This window comes from Triticum dicoccoides, chromosome 5B (assembly GCF_002162155.2).
Source record: "Triticum dicoccoides isolate Atlit2015 ecotype Zavitan chromosome 5B, WEW_v2.0, whole genome shotgun sequence".
Taxonomy (NCBI): Eukaryota; Viridiplantae; Streptophyta; class Magnoliopsida; order Poales; family Poaceae; genus Triticum; species Triticum dicoccoides.
The window spans coordinates 706,208,077-706,217,952 of record NC_041389.1 but is presented as its reverse complement, the minus strand read 5'-3'; positions in this window follow the sequence as shown (position 1 = coordinate 706,217,952).

The following is a 9,876-nucleotide window of genomic DNA, read 5'->3' as shown; positions in this document are numbered from 1 at the left end:
ATCATCATCATCATCATCATCATCATCATCCAAGCGCTCTGGTCGGTCGAGGCTCCAACGATGGGTGAGACACGCAGTGGCTCGCCAATCGGCCACCACCCAAGTCGCGGCGATTGAGCCCGACGAATCTCTCTACGACCTATTCGACCTGTCGACTGGCTCCGTAGAGACCGCATCCGAGTGCGATAGCAGTGATCCAGCGGCGGAGGTCCTGATGGTCAACGGGCCCCGTAGTCCTCCCGGTTTCCTCCGCGGCGACGGGATGGACGACGAGGACAACCCCGCTCAAGCCCATGAAGAGTACCAACCCGAGCCGCTCACTTCCCAGCAGAGGGAAGAACTTCGCCGCCGGAACATGGATGCCCTGCATACTCCCATTGCAGGAGAAACACCTGAGGCTCGTGCCCTGGAAGAGGCGCGTTTAGCCAATCTGGCTGAACGCACTCGACTGGAGAACCTTCAGCGAGCACTCGACGAGCGCGCGCGTCAACGAGTTACCAACTCCAACCGACGCCAGCTCTTTCCGCAACCGACTCAGGTATATCGAACCCCAATTCAGAATTTGGCAGCTGCAGCCCGCATAGCAGAGTCAATTCAGGCCTCTCAGTCAGAGGCTGGAAGAGGCTTGATGCAGATTAGAGATTTGCTCCGAGCGGCAGGAGATCAGAATTCAGCTGTGTCGCAGTCGCGCAACAGGATTCACAGACGATCCGTCGCTGCGAATACTGTTCAGTCGGCTCACAGTCCAAGGTCGCCTCTGAGGCGCGTGGGATGTGAGCGCCGGCGGGACCACTATGATGATCGATTTGATCGTGATGACAGGTGTCGAGTGCCCACTCCTCCTCCGAGAAGTGGATCTAACACCCATCGGCAGCAAGATGACAGACGCCATCTCAGTGTTGGGCGGAGAGCTCCTGTCGACCCCAGAGAGCCAGGCTTTGACGCGAGATCCATCATCGTGCAAGGTTTGGTCGACCGGAACAGAGCTCATAGAGGTGGTCATGACAGAGATGTGCCAACGAGCAGCCGAGTCCACGTTTCAGGTCCAGAATGTTTTAGCAGAGCGATCAGAGCCGCGGTGATAACCCCCAACTTCAGGTTGGCGACTGGGGTGAGTAAGTTCACCGGGGAGTCTAAGCCTGAAACTTGGCTCGAAGACTACCGAGTGACTGTTCAGATTGGTGGCGGTAATGATGAGGTGGCCATGAAACATTTTCCACTTATGCTAGAGGGTTCGGCCAGGGCGTGGTTGAATCAGTTAGCTCCCAGCAGCATTTACACCTGGGAAGATCTTTCTCGAGTGTTCGTCAGGACGTTTGAGGGAACTTGCAAGTGACATGCCGGATTGACGGACCTACAAGTTTGTGTGCAAAAGCCGAGTGAAACACTGAGGGATTACATCCAGAGGTGGATCACTTTGCATCATACTGTAGAGAATGTGTCAGATCATCAAGCGGTTTGCGCCTTCAAGGATGGCGTTAAGAACAGAGAGTTGAGCCTGAAGTTTGGTCGAACTGGAGATATGACCCTGAGTCGGATGATGGAAATAGCCACCAAGTACGCCAACGGCGAAGAAGAGGACCGACTCCGGAGCAGCAAGTACAAGCCAAGTCAGTCGGATAAAGGAAACTCCAGTCAGAAGCAAAACCGGAAGGCCGAGCCAGCAGCTCCTGGAGAGGCTCTGGCCGTGACACAGGGCAAATTCAAAGGGAAGCCCAAAGGATCTTTGAACCCCAAGAAGGTAAAAGATAAGGAAGGTAATGATGTGATAGATCTGCCGTGTCATATCCACACGAAGAAAGACGAAGAGGGTAACTTCATCTACCCAAAGCATACCACTCGCCAGTGCCGGCTCTTAATCCAGCAGTTCCAAGGGAAATAGCCGAAGGACAAAGAGAAGGAGTCGGACAAGGCTGAGGACAAGGAGGACAGTGATGGAGAGTACCCTCATGTCAACTCCACTCTGATGATTTTTGCTGATGTAGAGAGCAAAAGTCGACTGAAAGTGATCAACCGTGAGGTCAATATGGTCGCCCCGGCGACACCAAACTATCTGAGATGGTCTCACACTCCCATTACTTTCCACCAGTCTGACCATCCTACTCATATTGCCACCCCTGGGAGGCAAGCACTGGTGGTCGACCCGGTCGTCGAAGGCACTCGACTGACGAAGGTATTGATGGATGGCGGCAGCGGGTTGAATATATTGTATGCAGAGACGCTCAAGGGAATGGGCATTCCGATGTCCAGGCTCAGTTCCAGCAACATGAGTTTTCACGGAGTCATCCCAGGAAAGAAGGCTGAGTCACTCGGCCAAATAGCTCTGGATGTGGTGTTCGGCGACTCGAAGCATTTTCGCAAAGAGAAGCTGACATTTGAGGTCGTGGATTTCCGGAGCGCCTACCACGCTATCTTGGGAAGACCAGCCTACGCCCGCTTCATGGCTCGACCATGTTACGTGTACCTTAAGTTAAAGATGCCTGGCCCCAAAGGCGTGATCACCGTCACTGGCAACCGGAAGAAAGCAGAAGAGTGCTTCCAGAAAGGCTCAAAGATCGCAGATGACCAGATAACAGTGGTAGAGCTAGAGGGATACAAGAAGAATGCAGATCCGAGTGATTTACTGCAGGCCAAGAAGCCCGCCACAGAGTCAGCATTTCAGTCGTCCGGTGAGACGAAGCCAGTTCACATCCACCCGACTGACCCCAATGCAGCTCCGACCCATATTTCCACAACACTCGACTCTAAATAGGAAGAAGCGCTCATCCAGTTCCTCCGTGAGAACTGGGACATCTTCGCATGGAAGCTAGCTGACATGCCGGGTGTTCCCAGGGGACTGGCTGAGCATCGCCTTAGAGTCGATTCAAAAGCAAAACCTGTTAAAGAACATCTTCGACGGTCCGCCGTTCAGAAGAAAAAAGCCATTGGCGAAGAGGTGGCTCGACTCCTTGCCGCAGAGTTCATCCGAGAGATATACCACTCCGAGTGGCTCATCAATGTCGTTATGGTTCCCAAAAAGGACAATTCCCTCTGTATGTGCATTGATTTCAAACATATCAATCGGGCCTGCCCGAAAGATCATTTTCCTCTCCCTCGCATCGTCCAAATTGTCGACTTGACCGCAGGGTGCGAGAGATTGTCTTTTCTAGACGCTTATTCCGGGTATCATCAGATCCGTCTGTATGGGCCCGACGAAATCAAAACAGCTTTCATCACTCCATTCGGGTGCTTCTGCTATATCACCATGCCATTCGGCCTCAAGAATGCCGGAGCCACGTTCATGAGAATGATTCAAAAGTGTCTACTCACTCAAATCAGTCAGAATGTGGAAGCATACATGGATGATATCGTGGTCAAGTCGCGAAAGGGTTCCGACCTGTTGACTGACTTAGCTGAAACATTTGCCAATCTCAGGAGGTATGATATCAAGCTCAATCCTTCAAAGTGCACATTCGGAGTACCTGGCGGAAAGTTACTCGGTTTTCTCGTTTCCGAATGAGGAATCGATGCTAACCCAGAGAAAGTTGGCACCATACTCCGAATGAAACGCCCTGTGCGTGTGCATGACGTCCAAAAGCTTACTGGATGCTTGGCCGCGTTAAGTCGATTCATCTCTCGCCTCGGTGAAAAGGCGTTGCCCCTTTACCGACTGATGAAAAAGGCAGACAAGTTCGAGTGGACTCCAGAGGCTGATGCAGCGTTTGCCGAGTTAAAAACTCTGCTCTCCACCCAGCCGGTGCTTGCTGCTGCAATCAGCAAAGAGCCTCTGTTGCTTTATATTGCAGCCACAGGACAAGTCGTCAGTACAGTACTTACGGTCGAGCGGGAAGAAGAAGGGAAAGCCTTCAAAGTTCAACGCCTAGTGTATTATCTCTCTGAAGTTTTAACCCCATCGAAGCAAAGATATCCTCATTATCAGAAGCTCGTATATGGGATCTACATGACCATGAAGAAGGTTGCTCATTATTTCTATGATCATGACATTACAGTCGTCAGCGACGCACCATTGTCAGAAATTCTGCACAACAGAGATGCAACTGGCCGAGTGTCTAAATGGGCGATTGAACTCCTTCCCCTTGATATCAAATTTGAGGCAAAGAAAGCCATTAAGTCCCAGGCTATAGCAGATTTCCTTGCTGAGTGGATTGAGCAACAACAGCCGACTCAAGCCCACTCGGAGCATTGGACCATGTTCTTTGATGGCTCTAAGATGTTAAATGGTTCTGGTGCTGGGGTTGTCTTGGTTTCCCCCCGAGGAGACAAGCTCAGATATGTTCTCCAGATCCACTTTGATTCCTCCAACAATGAAGCAAAATATGAAGCACTCTTGTATGGATTATGCATGGCCATTTCACTCGGCGTCCGTCGCCTTGTGGTCTACGGCGATTCAGATTTGGTGGTCAATCAAGTAATGAAGGAGTGGGACGTTAGAAGCCCAACTATGACTGGATACTGCAATGCAGTGAGGAAGCTCGAAAAGAAGTTCGAAGGGTTAGAGCTCCACCACATACCCCGACTGAAAAATCAAGCAGCTGACGACCTGGCGAAGATAGGATCCAAGAGAGAAGCCATCCGTAGTGGTGTGTTTTTGGAACATATCCACACTCCGTCAGTCGTAGAAGATCCTTTTACCGATGACGCCCCGCAGCCTAAGAGTGTCACGGACCCGACTGAGGTTGAAGTCCCAGCAGTGGTCGACCTGATCATGGAAGTTCTAGTGATCACTCCAGATTGGACAGTACCATATATCGTGTATATCTTGAGGAAAGAGCTCCGGAGGACGAAGAAGAGGCTCGACAGATCGTCCGCCGATCTAAAGCCTTTACTGTGATAAAGGGACAGTTGTACAGAGAAAGCGCGACTGGAGTTGGTCAGAAATGCATAACGCCAGAGGAAGGTCGAATAATCCTTGATGACATCCACTCGGGGACCTGTGGCCATCATGCGTCCTCTCGGACCATCGTGGCCAAAGCATACCGAGCCGGGTTTTATTGGCCAAGAGCGAATGAAATGGCGAAGGAGATAGTCGACAAGTGCGAGGGGTGTCAATTTTATTCCAATATGTCACACAAGCCCGCGTCAGCTTTGAAGACTATACCACTCGTCTGGCCCTTTGCAGTGTGGGGTTTGGATATGGTCGGTCCTTTGAGAACAGGCAGAAGCGGTTTTACCCATGTGCTGGTAGCAGTCGACAAGTTCACTAAGTGGATCGAAGCTAAACCCATCAAGAATCTCGATGCCGGTACTGCTGTCAGCTTCATCAGAGAATTGATATTCAGATATGGGGTCCCGCACAGCATCATCACTGACGACGGGTTAAACTTCGACTCCGAAGAGTGCAGAGCCTTCTGCACATCCCAGGGCACACGAGTCGACTACGCTTCAGTTGCTCACCCACAGTCGAATGGACAAGATGAACGAGCCAACGGTTTGATCCTCAAAGGGTTGAAACCCCGTTTAATGCGTGATCTTAAGCATGCGGCTGGTGCATGGGTCGACGAACTTCCCTCAGTGCTTTGGGGCTTAAGGACCACGCCCAACCGGTCGACTGGGACAACTCCATTCTTCTTGGTCTACGGGGCTGAAGCAGTCTTACCGAGTGACCTTCTCCACAATGCTCCTCGAGTCGAGCTCTACACTGAAGCAGAAGCAGAACAAGCGCGGCAGGATGCAGTTGACCTGTTAGAGGAAGAGAGAGAGATGGCTCTGATCAGGTCGACAATTTACCAACAGGACTTGCATCGCTTCCACGCCAAAAACGTAAAGAGTCGAGCCTTCCAGGAAGGAGATTTAGTTCTCTGAGTGGATCAGCAGAAACAACACAAGCTTGCTCCTTCTTGGGAAGGTCCCTTCATCGTCACCAAGGTTCTCCACAACGGAGCATACCGTCTTTACAATGTCGAGCATCAGATCGACGAGCCCCGAGCTTGGAACGCGGAACTTCTCCGTCCCTTTTACACCTAAGTGTTCACTCAGACGAGTTCTAATAAAAGTACTTCTATAGTTTGTTGATCAAAGACAAGAGATTTATAATCTTCCCTGTAATCGTTATTTCTTTTGTGTACTCAAAACAATCCCCTAGTGGGTGGCTTGGCTGCGAATCCGATTCGCCCAAGTCTGTAAAAAAAAATCCTAACCGAGTGGTGAGCCAGTCTCCCACGCGAAGGCTTAGCTGCGAAATCCGTTTCGCCTAAGATAAATAAAATCCTACCGAGTGGTAAGCCAGCCTTCCACTCGGAGGCTTAGCTGCAGTCCAAGTACTCGCCTAAGATAAATAAAATCCTACCGAGTGGTAAGCCAGCCTTCCACTCGGAGGCTTAGCTGCAGTCCAAGTACTCGCCTAAGATAAATAAAATCCTACCGAGTGGTAAGCGAGCCTTCCACTCGAAGGCTTATCTGCAGTCCAAGTACTCGCCTAAGATAAATAAAATCCTACCGAGTGGTAAGCCAGCCTTCCACTCAGAGGCTTAGCTGTAGTCCAAGTACTCGCCTAAGATAAATAAAATCCTACCGAGTGGTAAGCCAGCCTTCCACTCGGAGGCTTAGCTGCAGCATTGCACTCGCCTAAGTACGAATGCAACGTGCGCTTCGCAAGGAGGACGAGGTGCAGCTCGACTGCTACCCTCTCCTTCCGAGCTACGCCACAAGTTCAACATGCGCTCTGTAAGGAAGACGAGGTGCAGGTCGACCGCTACCCTCCCTTTCCGAGCTGCGCCACCAATTCAAATCCTACCGAGTGGAGAGCAAACCTCCCACTCGGGGGCTTAGCTGCAGCCCAGTGCTCGCCTAAGTATCTGAAATCCTACCGAGTGGAGAGAAAACCTGCCACTCGGGGGCTTAGCTGCAGCCGAGTGCTCGCCTAAGTATCTGAAATCCTACCGAGTGGAGAGCAAACCTCCCACTCGGAGGCTTAGCTGCAGCCCAGTGCTCGCCTAAGTATCTGAAATCCTACCGAGTGGAGAGCAAACCTCCCACTCGGAGGCTTAGCTGCAGCCCAGTGCTCGCCTAAGTATCTGAAATCCTACCAAGTGAAGAGCAGACCTCCCACTCGGGGGCTTAGCTGCAGCCCAGTGCTCGCCTAAGTATCTGAAATCCTACCGAGTGGAGAGCAGACCTCCCACTCGGAGGCTTAGCTGCAGCCCAGTGCTCGCCTAAGTATCTGAAATCCTACCAAGTGGAGAGAAGACCTCCCATTCAGAGGCTTAGCTGCAGCCCAGTGCTCGCCTAAGTATGTGAAAATTCTACCGAGTGGAGAGCAGACCTCCCACTCGGAGGTTTAGCTGCAGCCCAGCGCTCGCCTAAGTGTGTTGGGGAACAAGTCGATTGCAATGAGCGCTTCGCTTTAACCTGCAAAAGACACCTCAAACCAAATGCAAACATATTCAACAATGAATCCAAGTTCGGATAACTCCTAACGGAACCGAAAGCGCTCAGGCGCTAGGCCTGTAAAGGTTCGTCGGTTACAAAACTCACTCGGCATACCGAGGCAAATTTAAAGTATCGAGCTCAGAAGTTTTTTACCCCTCCTGTGGAGGGCTGGAAGGTGCCACGAACTCGTCCAGATCAATTCCGTCTGCAATCCGAGTGGCAGCGGCAATGAAGGTCTCCATGAAGGAAATGAAGTCGTGCTTCTTGGTGTTAGCCACCCTAAGGGCCACCAGCTTGTCCTCTCGTGCATCCTTGCAGTGAACGCGGACCAGAGACAGAGCAACATCCGCACCGCACCTGGCCGAAGACTTCTTCCACTCCTGCACTCGACTTGGGACCTCGTTCAGTCGAGTCATCAGAGACTCGAGGTCATTCTGGAGCGTCTCTCTTGGTCAGAGTGTTGTGTCGATGCAAGAAGTTGCGACCTTTAGCCTTGCAAGATAATCGATGACAGCAACAACACGAGATTCAAGCCGGAGCACGTTCATGGCGACTTCATCTTTCACAGGAGAGTTGATGGGGTCCAGGTTTACTTCCAGTCGACTGGTCTCCTCTTCAAAGTTCTGACAGAATTCTGCAAGCACAACCATCAAGTCAAGACAAACAGTCGGAGGTTACAATTAAATATTGGGTTGATACAAAGAGTTACCTTCAAGCATGAGGAACAACTTTTTGGCGAGACCACCCAGATAAGCCTCTAGATCATTCTTCTTTCTCTTCAATTCACTGGCCTTGTCATTCAGGGTGGCCTTGTCGCTTTTCAGTCGACTGACCTCCTGGTTGACAGCATCCAGAGCAGCTTTCAGATTGGTGTTTTCTTCTTCGAGCTTGGTCACTGAAGCCAGCTTCTCATCAGCAAGCTTGGTCTTCTCTAAAGCAGTTTTTTGCATCTCAGCCAAGTCAAGCTCTTGTTTCTTCAGGGCCTCCCTCACTTTGTCTGCAAAGTTACAGTGAAGATTAAATTGGGAAGCAAGTGAGAGGCAAAGGCAGTCGTCAAAGGCCTCACCAAGCATACCTTTAGCTTCCTCCTTCGCCTTCGTCAAGTTCTCTTGGGCCAGTTTTAGATCGAGCTCAAGCTGAATGTGTTTGTTCTCCAGCTCAGTATAACGAGCCGCAAGGTCACAGGATTTCTACGAAGAACCAATCGACAAATGTCAAAGACAATTCACTTCCGAGTGAGTAAGGAAAAATCATAACATTTCTAAGACTACGGCCGAATGCAAACATTCGACCACAGTCTCGGGGACTACACCCAGTGGGTGCACTCAGCGTGCCCCCACTAGTTTCATCAGTTAGAGTCGACCAGTCGACCAACAAAAAAAACGGGAGGTGTTCTTCAGACTATAGTCAACTGCCCGCAGTCGACCACAGTCTCGGGGACTACACCCAGTGGGTGTACTCAGCGTGCCCCCACCGGTTTATGAATCTATTCGGTCTAGATGAATAAGGAAAAAACATAAGACATAAAGCCTATGGTCGACTGCCAGCAGTCGACCATAGCCTTGGGGACTACACCCAGTGGGTGCACTCAGCGTGCCCCCACTAGTCCGGAATTTCAATCGACACACCCAGTGGGTGTAGGACAAAATCCAAGAATTGCAGTAAGAAGAGTTTGCAGATATCATATCCTAACAAAACAGGCAGTGACCGACTGACCTGAACATTACTTTGAAGAGCCGAACTGGCGTCATAGGCTGCCTGGCTAGCTTCTCGTATTGCCTTCACTTGCTCCATCATGACCCTCGCTTGGCGTATTGCTTCTCTAGCAGCGCTATCTTGGTCTTCTGGAACAAGGTAGGTGGAGAAAAGCGAGGGTTGAGCGGCACTCGACGACAAAGGGCGAGCACTCGTCAACGGCACCGCGAAAGTTATGGTGGGTCGAGCGACGTTGTCTCCCTCCGCGACCAACGTCTCGGGTGCCGGCACATCCTGAGTCGCCTTGCCAGCAGACGTTTTCTTGCTACTCCTCGGCTGTGGTGGTTCTTCGTCGTCGTCGTCAGGAAGGTCAATAACAATGTTAGATGAAACTGCAGAAAGAATCAAAATTAGAGACAATGAGTCAGTCGATTGAAAATGGCATCACAAGAGTCATACCAGGCTTCGATGTTGCGGCATCCTCCATCTCGTGGTCTTCGGCCCTCGCCGAAGTGTCGGAAGTAGCAGCGCTGCAGTTCCAAAAGTCAGTCGATTGACCCATGAGTCGACCAAGAACAAGTTCATGAAACAGGGAAAACTCAAAACTACCATTACCCTGAGATTGTGGGGATCACCATCTTCATCTCCGGCAACACCTTCACGGGTTTCGACGGTGCCACTCGAGATTGCTTCGGAGCCTTCTCAGTCGGCGCCGGAGAAGCCGTCCGAAGGCGCTTGGTCGACTGGGTAGCGGTCGCCACCCCCTTACCGCGCTCAGTCGCGGGATCATGGACAAGCTTCGAGCGTCTCTCC